The sequence below is a fragment of the Theropithecus gelada genome, chromosome 2 (genome assembly GCF_003255815.1).
Source record: "Theropithecus gelada isolate Dixy chromosome 2, Tgel_1.0, whole genome shotgun sequence".
Taxonomy (NCBI): Eukaryota; Metazoa; Chordata; class Mammalia; order Primates; family Cercopithecidae; genus Theropithecus; species Theropithecus gelada.
In genome coordinates, this window is record NC_037669.1 from 84,933,595 (window position 1) to 84,960,264 (window position 26,670).

Consider the following 26,670-nt stretch of genomic DNA (forward strand, 5'->3'; position numbering starts at 1 on the left):
AAGGAGTTTGCAGATATTTTGAAAACCNAATTAAGCTGATCCTGTAGGCCAGAGTAGAAAGGAGTTTGCAGATATTTTGAAAACCAATCTAGTCCAGTGGTTCTCAAAGTGTGCTCCTTGGACCAGCAGCAGCCATCAACATCATCTGGGAATTTGTGAGAAGTGCAAATTCTCAGGCCCCACCTCAGGCCCACTGTATCAGAAGGTCTTGGGGAGGGCCTAGCATCCTGTGCTGTAACATGTCCTCCAAAGGATGCTGGTGCCGATGTGGGTGCATCCTGTATTTTCAAAACCATTGGCCTGGTTTACTGGGTAATGGTAACCCCCAGGGCTATGCCTTCCTGATTTTATGCTTCTGATAATTGAATGCTTACTATCCTTTAATTTAAGCATTCCCACAACCTTTTGTGGTTGGTACTAATATTTTTCCCACTTTACAAATGAGGAAACAGATATTCATAGAGATTGAAGAGTACTCAAAACACTGACCTAGTCAGTGTGAGAATAAGGTTTAAATCCACAGACAACACTGTTGACATGCACTACGATTCTCCACATTGGAACTCCTCTCCGATCAGAAATATCTGACTTGTGAAAGGAAACTGTAAGAATCAATAAGACCTAACACAGAACTTCAGACTGTAGGCTTGCGAGAAATGTTAGAATCCACCTTTCAACTTACATATAAATTCTCTACAGTAATGTTCCCTGAAGGGTATTCCAGGGACCACTAGTTTCACAGAATATCAACAGGCAGATACACATCGAGTTCCATGGCCACATAAGTTTGAAAAGTGCTGGCTTAAACTTTGCTGAGTTAATTTCCTAGCAGCAGGACTTCTCAGTGCTGTTGATGAACGTGATGAGGCACGAGGCGACCCCCGACAGGTACCGAGCATACCATACGTCTCATGTTTAATTGACTATGGAACTGTTTGCTCCCAGAGCATTTCTGGATTTTGTAAGGCTGTAGAATAACATTTTGGAAGCCCTCACCTGCAATATGCTTCGGAAGGCAGGATCCGGACTGTGAGTGAAGATCTCCAGTCTTAGCACACTTCCTGCTCTCCAGGCAGCCCAAGCTGTGAGCAGATATGCCTGCCTGCTTGGAAGTTCTGTGTGTTGAGTGGAAACCTCCTCCTCAATAGCTTCCTGCCACTGCTACTTATTCTTTCCTGGGCAAGACCGAGGATAAGTCTAGTAAGTCCCTCTTTCACATCCAAGCTCCTTGGAGATGAGAAGGCAAGCACGCTATTCCTTCCTAAGACTTGTTTCTCCAGAACTCAGCTCTCCAGGCCTTCCAGCCTTTGCTCAGTGCTATTGTCATCCCCTTTCATCTGGATTATTGCAGTAGCCTCAATATTTTGATATTTTGACTCCTCTAATGCCCATGGCAGCCAAAGCAGAAAATATGAATAATCCTATCTTGTCCCTGCTTCAAACACTTCAGTGGTTCTTCATTGAACTTGGATTGAAACCCAGTTCTCTAACTGGCCTAATGCCCTGCGACATCCTCCTTCCTACCTGAAAATTTAACAGTGCCTTTTCTTCACGAAGCTCTGGCTACACTCTCCTCTCCATTCCCAACTGGCTCTTTCCCACCTCCAGGCCTCTGTCCTTGCTGTTCCCTCTTCCTGAAATGCTCTTCCTCCACTTACTGAGAGGCTGCCTCCCACTGACCTCTTAGGTCTTAGTTTAAACTGTCACCTTCTCAGAGGCCTTCCCAGACAACCAATCTCTCTTAGGGTTCCTATTACCCCCTGCCTCAGCACTCTGCCCCTTCCCTTATTATACAGCCCATGCTTCCTAATTCTATGCTTGTGTGAGGATTGGTTTAATATCTGTATCCCCTGCTCAAAAGTAAAATCATTTGCATATCCAATAAAGACCCTTATGCCTTGCATATAGCCTGCTCTCAAAATTTTGGGATGAATGGACAATTGTTGGTCTCCAGACCCCTCACATCCTTCACCTCCACCTTCCCAACTGCTAGTTCCTAGAATTTACACACACAATAGGTGTGCTCTGCCTCATGAAGTTACTATCTCCTATGCCCTGGATACCATATCTCAATTCACACCAGAGACCAAATTACCTTTTCCAGTGGCTCACACTAGACTAACATTAAGTCTTCAAACACTCTCAGCTCTTTCCACATGTGCTCCCCTACAGTATGACTTGCCTGGGCTAAAAATATGCTACAAATTCCCAGGCCTCATCACAGATCTTCTGTCTTAACATCTGTTGACTGCTTCTCTTTTTTCAAGCATGAAGTCATCTCATTCTTATCGTAGTCACTGATATCTTGCACAGAGCTAGGGTGAGGAGTGAAGACTAAGTCCTGTGACTCAGACCTGCAGCGGCTTCCCACTAGATTGGCACCCTCCTTTGTTGATAGTGTGTCCTTCAGTTGAAGGGCTAAAGGTGGCACTTCAGGTGCTGTGTCACCCAGGGAAAGGCACGCAATTTGGGGAGCCCGTGCACCTGAACTGACAGTGAAGGTAGCCCTGTTTGAGCAGAGAAATCGATCCCTCCATTCTCACAAGTACTTTTATTCCCCCCATTTGGGATCCCATATCTCTTTTTCTTCTCCCCACCTTTGGGGGCACCTACCCTTCTATGTTGTGGACCTGTCTGAGCTAAGTAAATTTCCTTCTTCCACAGTCATTTGGAAATTTAAAATGCTCTCTGGCTGGCCAGGCACGGTGGCTCACACCTGTAATCCCAGCGCTTTGGGTTACCGAGGCAGGTGGATCACTTGAGGTCAGGAGTTCGAGACCAGCCTGGCCAACATGGTGAAACCCCATCTCTACTAAAAATACAAAAAATTAGCTGGGTGTAGTGGCAGGTGCCTATAATCTCAGCTGCTCGGGAGGCTGAGGCAGGAGAACTGCTTGAACCTGGGAGGCAGAGGTTGCAGTGAGCTGAGATCACACCAGTGAACTCCAATCTGGGTGACAGAGCAAGACTCTGTCTCAAACATACATACATACATGCATACATAAAAAATACTCTCTGTTTTCACCTTCAGTATTTACTGTAGAGATTGAATTAAGCTTAAGAGGAGGAATATAATGTAATGATTAAGGATTAATAATTAAAATCATGGTCTTCAGATGCAGACGGAATTGGGTTATAATCCTGGCTTCATCAATCACTAAATGTCACCTCAGGAAAGTTGTTAAGGGCCCTCAGGATCCTCACAAAATAGACCATTCACCTTCCAGAATGTAGCAAGAATCTAATTGGCACTATGGCTGCCATGGGTAAAAGGGGGCTGGAGCTGTCATTTCTTCTTATTGTTTAGTCTCTGTCATGTCTTTTTTCCATATCTAGTTGCTCTAAAGGTGGAGATTAGCAAACTTTTTCTGTGGAGATCAAGATAGTAAAGATTTTAGGTCTCATGGGCTGTACAGTCTCGGTTGAAACCACCCAACTCTGTCACTGTAGGGCAAAGACATACACAAACAACATAGGAACAAATGAGCATGTCTGTGTTTAAAAAAAAAAAAAAACAAAAAACCTTAATTTGTAGGTGACTGTTTGATGGCTTTGGAAACTCTGAGCTCCTGGCTTCCATGCAACTTGACTTCTGGCCTGAAAGATAGGCAGGAATCTGTGCCACTGTGATCATGTAAGTTTTAGTTTTGCCAGATGAATCTCTGTGCTATTTGTGGGAAACTCTGCAGGTCGTCCAGGAAGAATGACCTCAGTCAGCCAAGAAAATCTGTCTCGTTGGGAAATGTCTTGGTGGTGACAAAATCAGTTTGTACAAAGAGGAAAAGATACTTGTCCAATCCATGGAAATGACAAAGCTAAGTTCCTGCATCAAATGCCACATTAGAAGAGATTCTAATAAGTAGCAATCTGTGAAGAGGAAGGAATCACATGTAGCCTCATGGGTTTCCTGGCTGGCTCTAAATTCTCCTTATTAACTAGAATTGCATTTGGCTGCTTGTAGCTAAAATCTGACTGTAGTGGCTGAATCAAATAGATTTAATATTGGTAACCTAATAGAAAGTCTTTCAAAGACCATGGTTCCTCCTAGCTCCCTGTCCTGTTATCCTTCTAGTGTCTCTCTTGACTTCACAGCCACAAGATGGCTGCTCTGAGTCCAGGCATCGGGTGCAAACTTTAGGCTAGAACAAGAAAAAAATGGTAAGCAACAAAGTCCTCTCCAGAGTTATCTGCCCCAGGAGCCTTTCACAGTGGACTTTGCACTTACATTTCATTGGCCAGATAAGGGTCACATGACTACCCTGAGCTTCAGGGGAGTTTGGGGAAATGAGTTTCTTTAACTGGGCACATTGATACCTCAAACAAATCTGGAGTTCTCTTATTGAGAAAAAAAGGAGAGTGGATTTTGAGGTAGGCAATAGCAAGGTCTGTCACATTATCCAAAAATGGCAAGTGTGTGCTGCACAGTGGTTGAAAATGGGACTCTAAAATTGGACTGACTTGGCCAGGGTTCCTCATTTCTGAAGGGGAATCATATAACCTCTCTCAGGGTTGTTGTTATGATTGGATAAAATAATCCATGTAAAGTGCCAGACATTAACAGACATCGTTATTGTTTACTATTGCTGCTATTCTTCCTCCCCGTCCCTTGAAAACTGCGTTTTTCTTTTTTTGAAGTAAATTCAATTTCTTTGAAGTATATAAACGAGAGAATGCTTGGAAGATTTGAATAATTCTGTTTGAAGGAGTCCCAAGAGGGTCTTTGAACTAGATTCTGAAAAATGAGTAGGAATTTGCCAGGCAAAAAAGAGGGAACCACGAAGGGCATTCCAGGAAAAGGGAACAGCAAATGCAAAAGTGTGTCAGAAAAGAACATTTAGCCTCATCACATCACCTAGTAGTGATTCTCTCTAACTGCGAGCTATCGGGGGAACGTTTCCTAGGGTCTAAGGAGCATGGCTAGAGATTAAGAGGCAATTGTGGTGGCTCCTCTATCAAGCACAAGCTCTTTGTAAAGTGTTTATGTTCGTTAAATGGAAACAACCAAAAATGTAGAATTGTCTGTTCAGAAACTGTTGGACTACATTTTATTCTGCACTTGCTATGCCTGTCCTGGACTCAGCACTTTACATTCAGTAGCATGTGCACCATTCTGGTAACTTTATGAAGTAATTGTTGTAATCCCTCTTTCATGCGTGAGCAAACTGGAGTTCAGGCAGGTTAAACAAGATGATCAGCCAAGTTCACCCAAGCAAGGGCCAGAGCTCTTAATGGTGACTCTGTCATCTCTCCAGGCAAGCCATCTACCTCCTCCATTATCATTTTTATGATTTTTATTTATTTATTTATTTTTTGAAATGGAGTCTTGCTCTGTCACCCAGGCTGGAGTGCAGTGGCGTGATCTTGGCTCACTGCAACCTCCGCCTCCCAGGTTCAAGCAATTCTCCTGCCTCAGCCTCCCGAGTAGCTGGGATTATAGGCATGTGCCACCGCACCCGGCTAATTTTGTATTTTTAGTAGAGACGGGGTTTCACCATGTTGGCCAGGCTGGCCTCGAACTCCTGACCTCAGGTGATCCGCCTGCCTCAACCTCCCAAATCGTTGGGATTACAAGTGTGAGCCACCACACCCAGCCTCCATCACCATCTTTAGATCATCTTTATGTAGGCGACTATAGCAATGTTCCTCAAGGCTTAGAATCTTAGGGCTGGAAGAGATTAGAGCTGTGTGTTCCAATACAGCAACTACTGGTTACATGTGACTATCCAGCCTTTGAAATGTAGCCATACAAATGTAGCCTTGAAATGTATGGCTAGTGAAATTGATGAATTGAATTTTAAATTTTATTTAACATTAATTAATTTTAGTTCAAAAATTAATACTAAATTATATATTGGAAAGCTTTAAGTATGTTTGGAATAACTTGGGTATGGGAATATATCTTTTTGCCTGTAAATTTTCTGAAATCTAAATACAGATCAAATGTCTGATGAAAACTTAGCATCTGAATTGAGAGGTACTTTAAGAGTAAGACACCCTCTGGATTTCAAAGATGGAGTACAAAAATAATGTGTAATATGTCATCAATAAATGTTGTATTGATTATATGTTGAAAGGGTAGTATTTTAGGTATGTTGGATTTAATAGAACATATTTTTACACTTCATTTCACCTATTTCTTTTTACATTTTAAAATGTGACTACTAGAGAATTTAAAATTACTTATGTTAACTCACATTATATTTCTACTGAATTGTACTGCTGTAGAGAACACATTTTACTTTTCAGATGGGAAAAGCTGGCTTCTCTCTGTCTTGAAGAGAAGTTGATTGCTGGATGGGGACAGATCCCATTCACACTTTTGTCTCAAATGGCACAAACTTGGACAAGTCACCACGTTTCCATGGATCAAGTTCTAAAAAACTGTAAAACTGTGAAACTACTACAAGAAAACATTGGAGAAACTCTCTAGGCCATTGGTATGGGCCAAAAAATTCTTGAGCAATACCCTACAAACACAGGCAACCAAAGCAAAAATGAACAAATGGGATCACATCAAGTTAAAAAGCTTCTGCATAACAAAGGAAACAAAAAACAGAGTGAAGAGACAACCGCAAAATGGGAGAAAATATTTACAAACTACCCATCTGACAAGGGATTAATAACCAGAATATATAAGAAACTCAACAACTCTATAGTAAAAACTCTAATAATTCAATTTGAAAAGGAGAAAGATATTGGAATAGATATTTCTCAAAAGAAGACATAAGTAGCCAATAGGCACATGAAAAGATGCTCAACGTCACTGATCATCAGAGAAATGCAAATCAAAACTACAAAGAGATATCATCTCACCCCAGTTAAAATGGGTTATATCCAAAAGCCAGGCACTAACAAATGCTGATGAGGATGTGGAGAAGGGGGAACCCTCGTGCACTGTTGGTGGGAATGTAAATTAGTACAACCACTATAGAGAACAGTTTGGAGGTTCCTCAAAAAACTGAAAACAGAGCTACCATATGATTCAGCACTCCCACTGCTGGGTATGTACCCCAGAGAAAGGAAATCAGTGTATTGAAGAGACATCTGTACTCCCACGTTTGTTGCAGCACTGTTGGCAATAGGCAAGATTTGGAAGCAACCTAAGTGTCCATCAACAGATGAATGGATAAAGAAAATATCATGCTTACACACAATGGAGTACTATTCAGTCATGAAAAAGGAATGAGATCTTGTCATTTGCAACAACATGGATGGAACTGGAGGTCATTGTGCTAAGTGAAATAAGCCCAGCATAGAAAGACAAACATTGCTTGTCCTCATTTATTTGTGGGATCTAAACATCACAACAATTGAACTCATGGAGAAGAGAGTAGAAGAATGGTTACCAGAGGCTGGGAAGGGTGGTGAGAGGATGCCAGGGAGATGGAGATGGTTAATGGGTACCAAAAAAAAAAAAAAAAAAATAGAAAGAATAAGCTCTAGTATTTGATAGCATAACAGGGTGACTATAGCCAATAGTAATTTAATTGTACATTTTCAGATAACTAAAAGAGTATAATTGGATTGATGGTAACACAAAGGATAAATGCTTGAGAGGACTGATACCCCATTTTACATAATATGATTATTGTGCATTACATGCCCATACCAAAACACCTCATGTACCCCGTAACTATGCACACCTACTATGTACCCACAAAAGTTAAAATATAGAAATTATTACTAAAAGCCCAAAAAAAACAGGTAAACTTCTTTTACATTCCAGGTTTCTATGATCCTGTTGAAATCTCCAGTTTCAAATACATTAATTATCATAGTTTCATATCAAGAGGAAAACTGGAGTTTTTTGTTTTTTTGTTTTATTGTTTTATTTTTTTTCAGACGGAGTCTCACTCTGTCGCCCAGGTTGGAGTGTAATGGTGTGATTTTGGCTCACTGCAACCCCCACCTCCCAGGTTCAAGTGATTCTCCTGCCCCAGCCTCCTGAGTAGCTGGGATTACAGGCGCAGGCCACCAGGCCTGGCTCATTTTTGTATTTTTAGTAGAGACGGGGTTTCACCACATTGGAAAACTGGAGTTTTACATCTAGTGTAGGAAACTATCTGGTAATGAGTTATGCTTCTGTAATGGTATTTTAGACTTGATTCAAAAGCATAACAGATTAATAATTATCCTTACTGGATAATGTGTAGTATATGTGTGTGTGGTTATATATATATATATATATATATATATATATATATATATATGTACTAACACACACGCACATATATATATACACACACATACACATACTTGTATACACACACACACAAGTTACTATTCTTATTTCAATATTTCAGACAGGAAAACTGATTAAATAACTCATCCAAATTCACTTTGCTAGTAGTAAAGGGTAGAGCTGGGACTCACATTGTAGTCTGTGCGATCCCAATGTCTACACAAATATCCACTTCCCTATAATATCAGTGCCCATGGCCAGCCCCTTCAGAGTGCCCTCTCCTTTTAGTCATCAGCTGTATACCCAGGAGCCACAACTGAGTCTGTGCTGAAATGGGAAGGCGTTCAGAGTCTGGGTGCCCTGAAATCTATAAAAGGTTCAGGGAACTTTGAGGTGGGAGGTTATGAATTAGCCTCCCAGACCAAAGGGAGTGCTGCTCATTTGTTAATTTGATTTTGTTTAGGTTACTGAGCCATGATTCATCCTTAATTGCATTGTTTCAAATGACTAAATGGTCTAAGTATTAACCGACTGCTGAGTGGTTGCCCAGCTTTGGTTTAACTGGGACATCTTCAGCTTAGGAGTCATTAAAATCAAAACACTGTTGGGCTTCCAGTGGGGTATTGGGTCATCTGCTCACTGAAAGATGGTCCTGGTGCCTGGTGGAACTCCAAAAAATGAAGAATGTACCCCTTCTGTCCCTGTTGCCTGTGTGGGAAATGGACCTCCCACTTCATGTGGGGTTGAAAGTTCCCATAGATGGAATGCCAGAGGACAGACTAATCTGATTCAATAGACAGACCTTCCTCCTGACTGTGGACCTTAGCAAGGCACTCCACCAGAAAGGTTTTGAATTTTTTTTTTTTTTTAAGATGGAGTTTCGCTCTTGTTGCCCAGGCTGGATTGCAGTGGTGCGATCTCAGCTCACTGCAGCCTCCGCCTCCCGGGTTCAAGTGATTCTCCTGTCTCAGCCTTCCAAGTAGCTGGGATTACAGGCATGTGCCACCACACCCGGCTAATTTTTGTATTTTTATTTTTATTTTTTTTTAGTAGAGACAGGGTTTCATCATGTTGGCCAGGCTGGTCTTGAATTCCTGACCTCAGGTGATCCACCCGCCATGCCCAGTGTGAAGTCTGATAATGCATAGGAAGATTTCCAGATTAAAATTATTATTCTCAGAACATGTTCTACTGAGCCTCAGATTCCTTTTCTATCAAACGGGAGCAATGTCAGCTCTACCCTTTACTCCACTGAGTAAGCAGAGAAAATGACATGATCTGTTATAATAAGCTTTAGAAACATTTTTCAAACAGTTTATCAAAATGTAAAATATTGTTGGTTGAAAATAAATCTTTTTCAGCACATTTGTGGGTGTCATGAGTCTTTGACTATGGAATGTATTTATGTTTAATTCCATACCATATTCCCAGCCCTATATTTTAAACTAGTAATTCTGAAGAATCCCGGCAGCTTGTGAAAGACTGTCAGGAGCTGAGAAAGGATGTGAACTTGGGCTTCATTCATGGTTAAGTTTCTAAAACATACAGGTTGGAAGTGAAAGAGGCTGTCATGGCAATGACTATATCGGGGCGATGGGCAAGTTTGTTTTGAACCATAGTTTGAGGGTATGACAAACTCCACATTCTAGATTGATGCTTCTCACACTTTAGCATTCATAAAACCACCTGGAGAGCTTGTTAAAAATACAGATTCCTGGACCTGATGCTTGAAGACTCTGATTCAGGGGATCTGGGATGAAACCAGAGATGGCATTTCTAACCTAGTCCTGGTTGATGCTGGTGCTGCTGGTCCACAGTCCATAGTTCGGGTACAACTGTGCTAGGTGAATCCTGTGTAGGATTGCAGCTACTAGGACAAGTCTAACCAGTCCCAGACCCTTCATCTACCAGGACAGGTGGCTAACGCCCCCGAGGAACTCTCCCATCTCAGGAACTGCCAAGCCAAACTGCCCCACTTTCCATTCATTCTGAGAGAGTGAATGGCTCCGGGAGTAATCTCCCTGTCTCAGAACACTCTTATGACCACACATAAATTTACTTTAAAATAAGCAAGGCTTGAACATATAAGAATCCACTTAACATGAAGACTGACAGATTTCAGAATAATGTCCTTGTACTACAAATACCCCCACCCCAGGATGGATTGCAGAGGGCTTAGAAAAGAAAGCCTAGATGGATATCCACATCTGTGAGTGAGACAGAGAGACAGGCTCAGTCACTCTATCCTCCTCATAGCCTTTCCCTGTTCTTTGGGAAAGGGGCAGTGAACAACGGATCTGTGAAAAGAGACCTTTTGACTCTTTCCACATACTAAGCTCCTGAATCAGGCTGGTGTGCTTCAGACATAGCAACACTCTTTAAGGTGGAACATCTGGACAGGGCAAGAAAGGGATTGGCCACATGGACTGGTGGCCAGCTCCAGATGTCTCAAAGGAATAAAGACATTCCCTTGTACAACATCAGAACCATCTGAGCATGCTACAAAATGTGTTTAATTTTGAATCTGAATATAGATTAAAATGTCCATGATTTAAGTCAACAGCAGGAAGACCTGACACTGAGGGACTATGACAATAAAAATTCCTAAGGACACTGACTTGGAGGAGACATTTGCAGTAAATTACAACCATGTTAGGAACATCAGGCTCATAGTTGGTGGAGCATTTGGCTGTGGGTTGTATTACTTTAGCTAAATACTAATATGCATATCTAAGTTCATTCACTCTCCAGATCAGCACAGTATTGTAACAGCCTAATAGAGCATTAGCCTAATTTGATACGCAAGTATTAACATGAAAGGGGATCCCTTTCATGACAAGGTATTATTTCTATAGTAATTTAATATTTTATTGGTCTGAGACAATCCAGTGCCAATTTGCTTCCCTCCCCAAATACAGCCTAATAAACATGGGCTTCTTTGTTGTAGCTGTGGTTTAAGGACAGCCACAGTACGGACAGGGCATGAAGTTTTATTTCCCTGCTCCCCACATCAAACCTCTGTGTCTTCCTCACCACCAGAGGCCCATTGGCACTGTTGATGGTCTGTTTGCATACTTTTCTTTCTTGCCCAAGGGAAGTCAGATGGGATGTTTAAGATCTTCCCCAACTTCCAGATTCTAGGATTGAAAACAGAGCAATAATGTGCCTGCTGTATCCTAAGGCAGGAGATGACTTCACCTTTCCAGACTCCCTGGAATCCCCATGGAGCTGGGCTTGCATCTTATTTAAATGGAAAAGTACAGCCATGACTAAAAAGGAAAATGTCGGTCAGGGTCATGTTGGTGCCAAGGCGCTAGGAAAAAGATAAAGGTCAGCATATTTTTCTCAGAACAGAAGCCTGCTGACCTGTTCCCCCAGAGCAAGATCCCTTGCCCTCCTGCCCCCTACTGAAGCACAGTGTGGGTCTGGGACTGAGAGAGAGACCCTGCTGGCCTGGAACACAAGAGATGGCTGCCACTGCTGCCCTAGCTTCCCCTCCCACAGGGGCATGTGCCCAACCTCCTCTTTCTAGAGCGTCTGACCCTGACCTTGGTCAAGCCCTCCTTACCTCTTGCAGTAGACTTTAAATTGAATTTCCTTGTCTCCAGGGTTTCTCCTGCTAATCCAGCTTCCACCCCGCTGCACAATAATCATTTAATAGAACAGTTCTGAGTAGAACACTCCTCTGCTTCAAAGATTTCCATGGCTCCCCATTGCCTAGAGAATAAAATTCAAATTCTTGTAGTTCTTAAGGTCCTGGCTATGTTTGCAGCTCCCTCTTCCACCTCCATCGTCCCTCCAAGACTTCACTGTTTTCTTCTGCTGCTTCAGCAAATTCAGGACTCCAAATGTACCATGACCTTCTCCATCTCAGGGCCTTTGCTCATCTGGGTTCCTGCTGCAGGGAATTCTGTCCCTTGTGCCTTTTGGACCACTATTCAACCTTTAAAGCCAAGTTCTGATTCCCTCCTTTCCAGAACATTTTCCCCATGCTACCTTAGTCCATTTTTGTTACTATAACAGAATATGTAAGATTGTGTAATTTCTAAAGAAAAGAGGCTTATTTCATTCATGGTTCTGGAGGTTGGGAAGTCCAAGATCTGGCAGCCCATCTGGTGAGGGCCTCAAGCTGCTTCAACTCATGGCAGAAAGCAGAAGAAAGGAGAAGCTCTGTCTCTCATGAGAACAAATCAACTCCCAGGAAAACTAACCCAGCCTCTCAAGAAATCCATCTTAAAAACCTAATCACCGGCTGGGCTCGGTGGCTCACGCCTGTAATTCCAGTACTTTGGGAGGTCGAGGTGGGCGGATCACGAGGTCAAGAGATTGAGAACATCCTGGCCAACATGGTGAAACCCTGTCTCTACTAAAAATACAAAAATTAGCCAGGTGTGGTGGCATGCACCTGTAGTCCCAGCTACTTGGGAGGCTGAGGCTGGAGAATTGCTTGAACCCGGGAGGCAGAGGTTGCAGTGAGCCGAGATTGCACCACTGCACTCCAGCCTGGAGACAGAGAGAGACTCTGTCTCAAAAAAACAAAAAAACAAAAACAAAAACCAAAACAAAACAAAAAAAAACCTCATCACCTCTTAAAGGTACCACCTCGCAACAGCACTACATTGGCCATTAAATTTCAACATGAGTTTTGGCAGGGACAAACCACATCCAAACCTACTTAGAATTAGTCACTTTTGGACCCCTATATTTGGTCTTCTAGTCTATTTAGTTACGTGCTTATTGGCCTCCCCAGTAGACTCAGCAGTCTTAAAGAAAGGGCTTGGTCTGGGCCACTAATTTTCTATAATCTGCAATCTTTGATATCCTTATATCTTTGAAAAAGTATCTATTATTTCTAAATGAAAATTCTGCCTATGTAGACTCATAGGACGTGTGAGTCAGAGGGATGTTATCAACTATTGGTGAGGGCAAGTCATTGCATCTGGGCCTATATCCCACTCTGTAGCTAAGGCAGACAGTGATCATCAATCATGGTGCTCTTTCCAATGACCCCAGATGCAACTTTCTGATCCTTCCCACCCAGTGCTCCTAGCAGCAACCATTAATCAATCAGAGTTGATATTTACTTGCCATCCCCTATCTAGTTTCTTAGCCCTTATTTTCCAATTTCCTTCCCCTTCTCCTTTATGGCTGGTATTGCACAGAAGTCTTACTGGAAGCTCTAAAGGAAGTTCATGCTATAAAAGTTGAAATTTTCTATTCTTTTAATAGCCTCTAGCAATGAGGTAGGTCAGAGTTTGGGCAGAAATCTGAGATGTTCTTCTCTTGGGAAGATTCACCCGGCTCTCCTTTAACTCAAAGGAAACTCAGTGCAAAGTCTAGTTCAGCCAATTAGCTACACTGGTTGGTTAAAGCTAAAAGAAGACGATCAGCGTTCATGTTTAACTTTATAATATTGATCTAGAACCCATAAATGCCACCTCAGCTGTTCAACACTGAAGAATAGGCAACAGAGTTTTCTCCTTTGAAATGAAACTACTATATTTCTAATAAAGAAAGGAGCCACATTTAGGCGAATTTTACAAAAACATTTCTTATCTTTTTCAACAAGTCTCTCTCCATTTGAGGAAAAGCCCGGTGATATTAAAGAACTCACTGACACCTCCACAGGTGTGTTCACCCACCTAAGGCAGGGCCACCAACAGGACTGGATACACTCACTGGCCTGTGGCCTCTGAAATTCATCCTGACGCCAAACTCTTTTTAGGCAACGTGACAAGATCAAGGCCAAAAACAGACATTCCCCTCAAGTAGGGGTTTTAATTACTTCCTGTGGTACCAGAATAGAAAATTGTAGAGAATTCTTTCCCTTTACTTCAGTAAACTCAGCAACAATGAATTCAAACTAAAGGGAATCACATTTTGACTGTACTCGGTGGATACACTTCCACATTTATATTTACTGACACCCATTCAGAGCCAGATGTGGTTGTCTATCCTGGTGTTATAGCAGTGATTTACCTTGGAGAAAGCCTGGTCCATGGAGAACTTCCATCCGCTATACAAATGCGTGCTGCAAATGACATTCACATTCATGATTTCCAGAAAGGGACAAAGAAGTACGACTTATGCTGTGCAAGCAAACAAAACAATAACACTGGTCAAACATTATTTCCCATTGATGTGAGTATTGGACTTCCTCTACATGTGCCCCAGCTTAGCTCCTCCCCTCGTCCCTTCCCTTGATAACTCCTGTCCACCTGTAAGAGTTCCTGCACTTACTGCCATGTTCGAGTGTCCCCCTCTGTTACCTTCTGTCTCCCAAACTTGATGAGTGAGCCCTCTCCATCTCTGTACTGCCCTCTTATTTTCAAACTCCCCTGCAACACTAATAATGCGTAGGAAGATTTCCAGATTAAAATTATTATTGTCAGAACATGTTATACTGGGCCTCATATTCCTTTTCTATCAAATGTCGTTCAAACTGTACCTGTCCTATTGATTATTGTTACTTCTCTCACCAATATATTGCTGGAACATTACAATTGTTGAAGAAACGCTTATTGAGGGAATGTGTTTAATGAAGCTGTTAATATTTAGAGAAACCTTTCTTTAAAATAAGAAAAATGGCTGAGTTGAAAATCACTGAACTATCACTCAATTCCATTTTCCTGTTAAAGATGGACAGACAGCACAACAGACACACACACACACACACACACACACACACACCATGGAAATAGTTCTTTCCATGAAGTTTCTTTAGAACTTTACTGTATGAATCTCATTCTATTGACTGTGGTCAGAATTATGTTTTCATCTTATGCAATGTATCTAGTCTTCTGTACCAGGCTGTGTATTCTTCATGGGCAAGGACTGGGTATTTCATTTCACCCACAGCACCCTCTAAGTAGAATTACCATGTGTCTTCTTGCTACAGAATTTTCTCTCTTTTCTCTTTCTCTCTCTCTCTGGATCTCATTTAAAAACACACACACACACACACACACACACACACAACAAATAAAACGTGAGCCTTCCATACTTTGGCTGGGTTAGTTGACTATGTGGTGCCAAGGAAATGGCTTGGTGGTTTTTTAGTTTGGTTTGTCCTTTGTTCTCTGAATTTAGCATCATGCGAAGACAGAGTATAGCCTAAAGGTGTATTTAAAATGTCGTCCTGTTTCTGAGCTTACTCAGACAGGCAATAGAAAATGGCATTCTTGATAATTAATGCCCTTACAGAAATTCAGCACAGGCTAGCAACTGTAAACAATAAGTTATTAGTTAGGGGAGGTGCTTGCAACATGAGCACGGAAATTCCCATGGATCTTCATAGGGCATCAAAGGGAAGATTCAAGATGCTCTGGATAATTTCGTTACTGTGTTTGCTTGATCATTTTATACTTAAGCAGACTGTTCATTACCATCATCTCAACCTCTTTTGCTAGCTTAAATTCCTCTTAATTCATTTATAAAACAAAATTAGAACGTTGACTGCAACCTATAAAATAAGTCCACATCTTTGTTTAATTATAGTTGCTATATACACTATTTTAGCATTACTGAAGGTATATAAAGAAGGAATAAAGGAAGATTATTATTCTGTTAAAATACCAGCTAAAAACAAACAATTTTTTAAATGCACATTTATATCATGGCAAGAGACTGTGTTTAAAATCCCCAGACTCCTGAAGCTGTTTGAGAATTATGCCAGTGCACTGCAGGGAAAAAAAAAAAAAAAAAAAAAAGACAAAACTGGTTGAACATAAGACATGAGTAGTTGAAATATGGTTTAATTTTTTTCCTTCTGATTCTTTTTCCCTCCTTTGGAAACTGATAAAAGATTTTGTATTTTTTTTTTAAATCGACTTCATTTTTAGTTTATTTTCTAAAAGTGGAGATGTCTTTACATATGTTCAAAAGTATGTCTGTCAAACCTTTGGAGGACTTCTCAGAATGAAGAAATCTACAATGCATATCTTACCAAATTGTTTGGGGATTTTCCACTTTTATGTGTTTGGGCATTTTTCCCTCTTAAACATCAAAACCTAATAATCGTGGCAGAAGGTTAAATATTTTCCATACTTTGTTTTTGAAATTTGTTCCTTTCAAAGAACGAACATATGGGGGAAAGAAATCTACACACCCAATCTATTATGATGGCTACCTCTGGGGTTAGGGAGTAGAACCACAAAGTGGGGGCAATGAGGGGGCTCTCACTTCTTTCACCATTTTATTTACAATGAAAATGTATCCATGTGCCACTTGTACAATGTTCATAGTTACTTAAAGAAAAAAATCATATTTAGAGAAAAAAATATCGATTTGGATAACTGTAAATGTTTTATAGTATCCCAAGTGTGAAGATTACACATAGGATTGCAAAGAGGAAGAAATAGGGAGGAATTCCTGTTTGCTTGGCTGGTAGTAGCAACTCTTTAAAGCATTTCTGTACAGAAAGAGAAATAAAAGAATTGGTACTTTGATTAGTTACATCAAGATTACATTGAATTCATTTTCTCTAATGCCAGTTTGCTTTAACTTAATATCCCTTAAAAAAATCCATGCCCTCATGACATCATCAGTTCATGCACTATTTCTTGGGGCATTAAAATAGAAACTTAAAGTTTACATGTAACAACCGAATTCAATAGAGTACCTTATTTAAATTTCTAAATCTCTTAGGGGCTAGGAATGAAATATAATGCTAATCTAATTTAGTAATTTGTTCTCTTTCCACCAAAACGCACAATCATTGCTTGTGAAAGCCTCAATCCCATCCCCATCCCCAACTTTCTTTTTCCATAAGGCTGGGAAGGAATTGTAGGCTGATTTGGAGCACAAAGTCCAGTTGCACCCCAGACCCCCGTCTCTAAACATCCAGTGCCATGGGATGTTTCATGACCACAGCATGTCCATCATGTTACTCTCCAAATGCAGGGATGAGGGTTGAATGAAGTGGAGCTTTTTAGTCTTCAAGGATTTAAAACTATGTACACACAATGCAAGCAGCTGCCAGGAGTCCTTTGTAAGTGTGTGTGTGTGCGCGCACGTGCGCGTGTGTGTGTGTGTATGTGTGTGTGCTGGAGAAAGAGTTGGATCAAATGAGTGGTTTCCTGTTCAGAGCAGGACATAAGTTTCCTTCCATGAAAGGAGATATAATTAATTCCACTTCCATCAGCACATCAAGAGGATGATGGGTAACTCAGCTCCTACCAGCTCTGGCTGCAAGGGAGATGTAGCCCAAGGGAAGTGACCCTTTATTGGGCCTGGGCTGGTCTCTGGCTGGCCAGGGAAAGCACACACCTCCACAATCCCAGACCCCTCCAGGTCCCCCTGGAGCCTGTCAATGTTTGAGTTCTGTCCTTTTTCCACTCTTGGGAGGACAACAATGTGTCTCCAGGTCCTGCAGTCTGGGTTTGATTAAATAATTATAAACTCCCAGCAGCAGGTCTATCATTTATGTCCTGAAACATGCCAGCATGTGTCTTTTGTGGCCATGCCAGCCAATCATAAAGCCACTCTCCTTATTGTCACTGAGAACACAGTGGTTCAATGTTTGTGCTTGTTCCTGGATTTTGGCTATAGAATGTTGCCCAGCAGTTTGCTGCTGGTGCCAGCATCACTACAGAACTTCATAATAAATCCTTTCTATATTTATTCAGTCCACTGGTCTGACACTGAAATTGCCTTTTGTGAGCATATGATCAGAGGCTTCCATTTTCCACTTCTAACTCTGGGCGATTATATATTCTAACAGAAAAGACCTCAAGGCCTGTCGTCCATACATGCAACATGGCATGGGGACTGCCGACTGGCTGAGGGAATGTAGGAGATTGGAAGTGAGTGAGAGTTGACCTTTTACCCCAGGCAAAGGAAGCACAGAGGTGATCTCTTTAATCCATTTGGTTAGAATGTTTAAAATTTTCCACTTCCTCCACAACTAAAGCCCAAAATAAAGTTGCCAAAGCAAGGCAGTAATATTTCATAGTAACATGCCATCTCCTACAAAAGGGCAAGGGGAGAAGGAGGAGATAGGAATACCATTTAATTGAGTTCAAGGAACTTTTAAAGAAATGTTTTTCATTCTTGCCTTAATTGAGTCACAAGTGATCTCCAAATGGCCCCAATGTTAAGTATATCATATCAACCAAAACTAGGAAAGCGACTGAAATACCTGAATGGGAAGCCTTTTTCTATTTTTTGTGTACATGAAAAATCTCACAATAATTCAAATGGCCAGAATGACCTTCTGCTAATGACAATTTACAAAGAGGTCTCTAGAAATTATGATGTATAAAAATTTAGCAATGAAACACAGCTATGTTTTGGAAAGAGAAAGATGTGTTCTCTTTTCTTTGGCATAGTTCTGTCCAGGTTCAGAAAAATATGAGTATACATGGCCTATGTGCGTTTTCATTTTTGAAAAATGATCAAAACCACTCATTTATTGAAGGGAATACAATACACAAAACGAGATAACAAAGTTTAGTGAAAATAAGCTGCGTAAACTGGAGGAAGAGTACTAGAATAACAAAATAAAACCCAGCAGTCGCTCATTTTTCATTACTATCTTTTGTTTGTGTTTACATTTCCTGAAATGCCATGGCATCATATCAGTCTGCAGATGAAATGTGAATCTCAAAAGAAGAGTTACTTTATACAAAGGTGGAATCAGTTGAAGGTTGCGTGTTTTGTTTTTACTGCATCCTTTAAAAGGATCATTAAAATGTTTCCACTCAATGCAGAAAACAATAATTATCATTACAGGAAAGACTTTAGATATTACATTTCATTTTCAAGAAAATGGGTTTTAGAATAAATATTAATTAAATATATTTAAAATGTATACAGTTTGACATTATTTTTCAAAGTAAAAATATCTTATATTTTTAAAAACGTAAGTTGAGTTTTTGTTGCTTTGTTTTTAAGATTTGAGAACTAACTTCTTTCAGTATTATAATTCCTGGTGACATCACATTTGCCCCAACAGTATTTAAATTGTACATGTATTTTTGAAAATGAATCCAGTTATTGTTTTAAATAAACATCTATTCAAATAAATTATTTTCAAATGTATCAACTTAAAGCTATACTACTATTCTAGTGAGACTAACTTAAGTTGGAGAAAAGTTATTAATAAAGACATTTCAGTATGAAATATATAGTAATATACTGTGCCTACACATTTCTTTGGGTGAATATTACTGGGGAAAATAGAAAAAAGAAAAAGTTTAAAATAGACCAAGTAGTCAAGAAGATAGACAGAGAAATACAGTTTTGCCCTCCTTTAGCTTTATATAGGAACTACTTATGCTTGTAAACATGAGAAAGACGAAGAGTTCTTAGACTAAATGTTTCAAAGGTAGAACTTTTTAGACATTTGTGAGAAAAGCTTGTTTCTTTTTAAAAAAAAAAGTGCTTTTAACAAATACTGCTTAAACAGAAATGCAGCCGTGTACAGGACTGTTTTTAGTTAAAAATTTTCAATGTGCCAACCAAAAAGCGATGTAATCAGTAACTCACCACTAGGGGGCCTTCCTATTGGTCCATTCTTATAAGGACAGTAATTAATAATAAATAAACTGCAAAGATGTACTCCAATATTTTCTATCACACACATAGAAATAGCTGATTAGGAAGTGACAAGAGTCTGGTTATTCTGTCATTTGGTTATTTAGATAGTATAAAACTACTGATTAACTTTTTGCTTCTTCACTAAAACAGACTTTAAGAAAAATCAACTGCTGTTATTTTGGGGTTTTAGTTCAATAATGGTTGTTTTATCTGCTTCTCATAATCTTCTTTTGTTTTATTGATTTTCCCCAGAGATGAAAATAAGGAACTTAATTTAATCCAACCAGTACATTGATTCAGTCTGTTTACTCAGATTAACCTAAACAGATATGCCAGCTTGTCAGAGCCTATGTTCGTCATCTCTTTTGACAACTCTCCAAACTGTGGTCGTGTTGAGAGCCAGTGGCGCCATGGTGTGGTCTTCAATCAGCAAACCTTCGTTGAGCATTTACTATGTACCGGATGCTGTGCTTGGCGCTGGGCTACAGGTGGAAACCAAGTTGGTGTCATGGTCCTCACAGACACAGCAAGGAACAAGGTGAGAAAGGAAAGGGGTTTTGAGGAGATTCCATTTGGACAGAATCCTGAATGGTACAAGGGAGAAAGCCATGGCAGTGTGATAGTCCAGAAGAGGGGATTGGGGATTTATTATTAGGAGGTCTGGGGTCAGGTCCTGTCTCCTTTACTCACCAGCTGATTATGAACTTGGACGTTTTGTGTCCAAGTGACACTTGGTGGACACTCTCTGACTTTGCTGTCTCACCAGGAGTGTTAACAGTTCTGGCTCTATTCCCTGCAACTGTGCCTGCACCTCCTCCCTCACCAGATTTTGGGAGGATCAAATGAAGTGAGTGATTTGAGATTACAAATGATTTTTATTGAGTGAGTTTTCAACTAGAGAACTTTGATAACCAGGATGCCTTCTTGTCTCCAAGTTTTAAAATATTTAATAATCAATAGCACGAAAAATGTTCCAATGCATTAAGTTAAAATTGTTTTTGAAAAACATCATTTTTAATGTGAATACATACATGCATAAGAGGGTTAGCAAAAACATAATCCAAGATAATTATTTCTGGTTAAATTATGAATACTTTCATTTTTTCCTTTTTGCTTTTTGTACTTTCTGATTTTCTGCAGTGGCCATGAAATGTTTCACAATAAAATAATATTATACTAATTAAACAAAATCATAAAGAAAAAAGATATTGATAGAGTGAGTGGAAAAATTCCAGTTTCAACCAAGACAAAATTTCTCTTTGTAGATGTTTTGTTAAATATTCATGTGGAGAGATTTTCATCAAAATCTTTAGATAATTTTCAAATCCCCACAAAAACCATTAACATCAAATGTTTTAAAACTTAAGTTGAATTTTCCTTTTATAGTCTAAATCCCTTTCACCTGCTTATTAAATTCCAAAAAGGAAATGTATTTCAAAAATGAAAATTATTTTTCAATGTAAATACACATCTATATTAACTTCTGTTTAAACGTGTTCCTTTAAGATTTGTTTTTAAAATAAGTGACTCCTTCAAATGCCACTACTTTTGCATTTGCTGTGCATTAGGGTGACTTCTGCTAATTTATACCACCTTTCAGAGTACATTAGAACAAGATGCATTTGAAAAATGCCCCAACATTATCCTTTCCACGGCACTCTGATTTTATGCATTTCCACCTTGCTTTCATAAACTATGTAACATTCACCTATCTACTTATTTTTTTCTGAATTCTCTTGGTGATAAGAAATTTGTTATACCTCCTTTTTTCATTTTGCTTACTTTTAGGAACACAAGTCCTGAATTAATAAATTTTGGTTGTTAAAAACACAAAGGTCAGATGAAGTTCCAAGTCCATCCTCTCCTAGAGGCTGCCGTCAGTGCGTTGGATAGCGTTCCTGTTGTTGCTGCTTTTCTGACACATCTGCATCCAGAGATACAGACCTAAAGGAACAAATAGTTTGGCGTTGCTTCTCTTTTAAACAACATAATCCGAATCATATGATGAAAGTATTGTTCCATACTTTCTTTTCCTCAAGATCTCTTAGAGATCTGTCTGCATCAGGATGCATAGATCTACATCGTTTAAAAATAATGTATTTCAAACATGTATCCTCAGCCCTCTTTGGATGCTTAAGGTTTGTAAGGAACTTAACTATTAAGTGATCCAAATGTGTGATTTCAAGTCAGTTCAGGATATGCTAGACCCCTACTTTAAGCCTAGCACTGTGGATCCTGAGAGGAATGAGGTTATTACCCCTGCTCTGGAAGAGAATGTCAGATATTTCTTGAAAGGGGGAAGGAGGTAATAAATTCAAGGACTATTAACTCTTCTGCTGTATCATACACTTAATGTTTTAGATATAAGCTGTTCCACTTTAAGAACAAAATAATTTAAACTCTAGGCACCAAGATCTAGAAGCTGGAAGGAACCCCGGGAAGTCATCTCTTTGTCTGTCTTCTACCTTTAGACATTTAACTCAGGATGGAAAATTGAGTTGCAGGGAAAATGAACACTCAATTGAAACTGTGTACATGCTCAGAAAGAATCTGATGCTGCCTCAGAATCTGTTATTCTGATGTAGCTATTTCGTTCCTCTGCGTGTGTTTGGTATCTTGAATTTTCTTTATTATTTAACTAAGGAGTTGTTGCCTCATGTTTTCAAATAAAAGGCTTGATCGGTTTACTAACCTGTAACAGGGAGGTGGACAGCGAGTTTGTGGAAATATCTGTTAAGAGGTAGAAGCTTTTTCATTGAGAGGCCAGGCAGAGCAGATGTTTGCACAGTTCTGAGACCGGCCTTATCAGTGATGCCGCTAAATACTGCCACAGTTTTAGGGATGGTGAAGAGGAACCCCCACTCATTCCTTTGTACCCATCTTCCCTTCATACAGGTGCTCACATTTCTCTGAACTCTATGCTTGAGTTTCTAAGATTGCCAAAAAGGGTCAAACTGTGGGGGTATGTTTGATGTTCTAAACTGGTTTGGTAGGAATGGGATAGGATACACGTAGGATTCCTGCTGAGGCAGAAGATGCAGAGCAGAGTTAAACTCTCCCAGACATTGAAAACCAGCCTGTAAGAAGCAGGCAGTCTTCTCTGTGCAGTTACAGCTCTACCGGCCCTAGGTCCCAGCAGACAGGCAAGAGCCTGCACTGCAAGGTACAAGCCGGGTCGATCTATCAGAATCCTTATCCTGTCTCCAACAAACACTGAGCTGTCACGGAACAATTGTTGGAATGTAAGGAGAAAGAGTTTTCTCTCTGAGACAAGGAAGGCAATTTTAAAAATAGATTGAACTATCAGAGATATAGAGAAATAATTTTTGATAATGCAACGTTTGACTGAAAACACCCAAAGTACGTAAGCTTAAGCAGGACATTTCTGTCTTAAATAAGTTTATTTTAAATACAAGAAAATGAGTTTTAAAAAATCACAAGATATATCAGAAACTAATGATTAACATCACAGAAAGATCTGCCATGGCTAGCTTTACCATACAATATCCCAATGATGCACTTATATATTTATTTATTCATTCTTAAAACATGCTCTTTTTTGGTTGTTTTTAGGAAACAAATTGTTTTTGGATTCTTGAATCATAAAATATTAGAGCTTCATGTTCACGTAGCTGAGTTCTCCCAGGTAATGTCACAGGCATGTGAAAAGACATCTTAATAGTACTAGGAATTTTAAATGGTTTGTTAAAACACACATCAACTAATAAAAATAAGACAGAATCCATCTATGACTGAGAAAATTGTCTGTAAATTCAACTTGTTTTCTTTTGTTTTAATTTGGACTTTTTAATATGCAATCAATATTTTAGGTCAATGCAATTCGATTTGTAGGCATAGGTGTATTTTCCTCCTATACCACAGACATAGGAAATACTAATAAAAACATGCCGTGGAGCTTGCCAAGGTGATCTTCTTTATGATGGCCCTGATTTCTGAGTGCAGAAACCACATAGATATATTCCTAGCCTCTAGACAATGTATACATTACATGTCTTGTCAAAATCAAATACTCTGATCTAGTAACAGCAGTATTTTTCATTTTAATTGACAAAGAGATGGTATTTATTAATAATTTTATGCAAATAGAGTGTCACTGAAGTTTTACTCCAGTGAAAAAACAATTCTCTGAGTCAGAAAACTTATACCAAAATAAGGTCAGATAACTTTGTTGGAAACTATGGCCATTCTTTCCGATATTACTGTGGTTTGAATGTGTCCCCCAAAATTTGTGTGTTGGAAACTTAATCCCTAATGTAACCATGCTGGGAGGTGAGACCGTTAAGAGGTGATCAGGTCATGAGGGCTCTGCCCTTGTGAATAAATTAATGTCATTATTATGGGAGTGGGTTAATTATTGTGGAAGTAAGCTCCTGATCAAAGATGAGTTTGGCCCCTTCTCTCTCACCCTGTCTTTGCCCATCTGCCATGGGATGACACAGCAAGAAGGCCCTCATCAGATAAGGCCCCTTGATCTTGGACTTCTCAGCCTCCAGAAGCATGAGCCAAGTACATTTATTTTCTTTATAAATTACCCAGTCTCAGATATGCTGTTATAGCAGCAGATTAAGACAGACATCAACAAAAAAATCAAAGTTATACAAAAATGCCAGTTTGATTTTTTTAACGTCTCTTGCTTTCTATGTAATGTACCATGAATTTGTTATTTATAAAATACGTTCTTGAAGCAATTTAGAGATTAATTCAAAGCAATTGAGAATTTAATCCATCTCACTTTTAGGGGAGGTAAGATTAGATTAATTTACTGCACGAAATTAAATAAAGAGCTCCTTTCATTTGGGCTCAGTTTATCTCCCTCCAGTTCCCAGTTGTGCAATCTGGAGTTTGTGAGGCAGGGTGGACATACCTTTGCTTGCATCAGCCACCTGCTTCATGAGCTGCAAGTGCCCCTCAGAGCCTTGGCTTCCCGCACTTGAGTTTCAGCCCTCTGGGGCTTCATATGTTGCAGAGAATGCCTGAGGAACCCCGTCTTGCAAAAGTAGACTGAAGACCACATGTGTTGAACCATAGCCCATGCCAAGCTGCCCTTGAGGGAGAGGGGCTAATGCAGGACTCTGAAGGCAGGATAGAAGAAAGCGTCTGGGAAATGCTTTGGAAAATGGCAAAGCAATCCAAAAAGATTTTAGTTTTATGTCTGTTTAGGGAAGACCAGATATCGGACAGGATGTAATGTGACATTTAGATTTAATTCTGTTGATGATTTGCAGATTTGGAAATATACTTCCTAGATTGTCCAGTGTCCTTGGGAGCTGGATCTACCCAGGAGTGGTAGTTGCTAAGAAGAAATGAACTATGAAAAAAAATTACTGTGCTTTCACAGTCTGGAGCGCAAGAAAAACATAGTGACAAGGTGTGCTAGACTGCCTCTCATCCACAGCAGAAAAATAGACCAACCTGGATTTCCACTTTATATCTACCACTGAGGAACTGTGTGACGTTGGGCAAGTGAACTAACCTCTCTGGTCCTGTTTTCTCATTAGCAAAAAGGTGCTAATATTAATAATATTAGCTATATTCATGAAGATTTAATTCAAGCCAGGGATTATTCTAGAAAGATGTATTAACTTAGTCATCACAGCAATTTTTGAGTTTAGAATCACTATTAACTTCTCGTCCAGTTGAAGAAACAAAGGTTTGGTGGGTTTTTTTGTTTTGTTTTGTTTTGGTTGGTTTGGTTTGGTTTGGTTTTTGAGATGGAGTCTCGCTCTGTCACCCAGGTGGGGGTGCAGTGGCACAATCTAGGCTCACTGCAACCTCTGCCTTCCGGGATCAAGCTATTCTTGTGCCTCAGCCTCCCAAGTAGCTGAGACTTCAGGTGCATGCCACCACACCCAGCTAATTTTTGTATTTTAGTCAAGAGACAGGGTTTCACCATGTTGACCAGGCAGGTCTTGAACTCCTGACCTCAAGCGATCCACTCACCTTGGCCTCTCAGAGTGCTGGGATTATAGGCGTGAGCCACCATGCCCAGCCAAGCTGAGGAAACTAAGGTTTGAATGAGTTAAGTAAGCAGCCCCAGCTCATGTAGCTAGAAATGCAGAGTCAAATGTCTAGATCCAAGGAATGTGTTCTGACCCACAATACCATGAGAGACAGGTTAACATTAGCTGAGACCAGGGACTGTGAGCTGGACTGGATCCCCAAAAGCTTCCATCACTTGCAGACTGCAAACGTGCCAAGCAACAGAGCTTCTCTGTGCTTGTCCCACATGTAAAATCAGAGATAATAATGGAATCTGCCTCATGGTGCTTCTGTGAGGATCGAATGGTAATATTTGTTAACTCAGAACAGCGCTTGGTAAGAATTAGGTAACTATTTAAGAGTGCTCTTAGTATTATGTTAGAACTTATACTCTGCAATGATATGGATTGAAGCAAAATTTAATTAATACATATAAATTACTTACCTCTACATATTAACTACCCAACAAATAATTCCTTCTAGGAGATTTTGTGCTAAGTATGAGGCATGGTTTAGGTCCTAGTGAGGTGCAGATCACAGGGCCCAGGGCCACCTACTGTGGAGCTCACAGTCGAATGGAAAGAAAAGAACAGTTTTAGTTTTCTTTTCTCCAGGGGATCAGAAAGTTCTGTCTTTAAGCAGGCAGATTTCTCACCTGCCTGTAATAATACTCATGCGATAGGATAAATGGATTAAGGAGTATTCCCAGGCTCATCTTTTCTCCCCTAGCCTAGTAGAGAGAATCCTACGGGTACAGCCTCCATTTCTACCTCTTAGCCACCATCGGCAGGATGACTGAATCTGACATAAAGGGTGGGAGAAACTGAGTCAATCTCCACAATAAGACATCAAGTGAAAAAGGAGGGAGGAAAGCAAAGTGCCATCTTCAGAACACAGCAAGGGCATGCAAACATGTGTATGTAGGGTGTGTATGTTGGGTATACGTGCAT

At 40.1% G+C, this 26,670-nt stretch overlaps 1 long non-coding RNA gene across 1 annotated transcript; it reads right to left on the reverse strand.

Moving 5' to 3' along the window:
- Positions 1-11,780: 11,780 nt before the first annotated feature.
- LOC112618116 lies at positions 11,781-22,656 on the reverse strand. The gene is made up of 3 exons (XR_003118025.1): positions 22,413-22,656; positions 14,162-14,271; positions 11,781-11,899 (listed from the first exon to the last, which is right to left on the reverse strand). It is a non-coding gene; the product is annotated as an uncharacterized LOC112618116 (long non-coding RNA).
- Between the last annotated feature and the right edge of the window lie 4,014 nt (positions 22,657-26,670).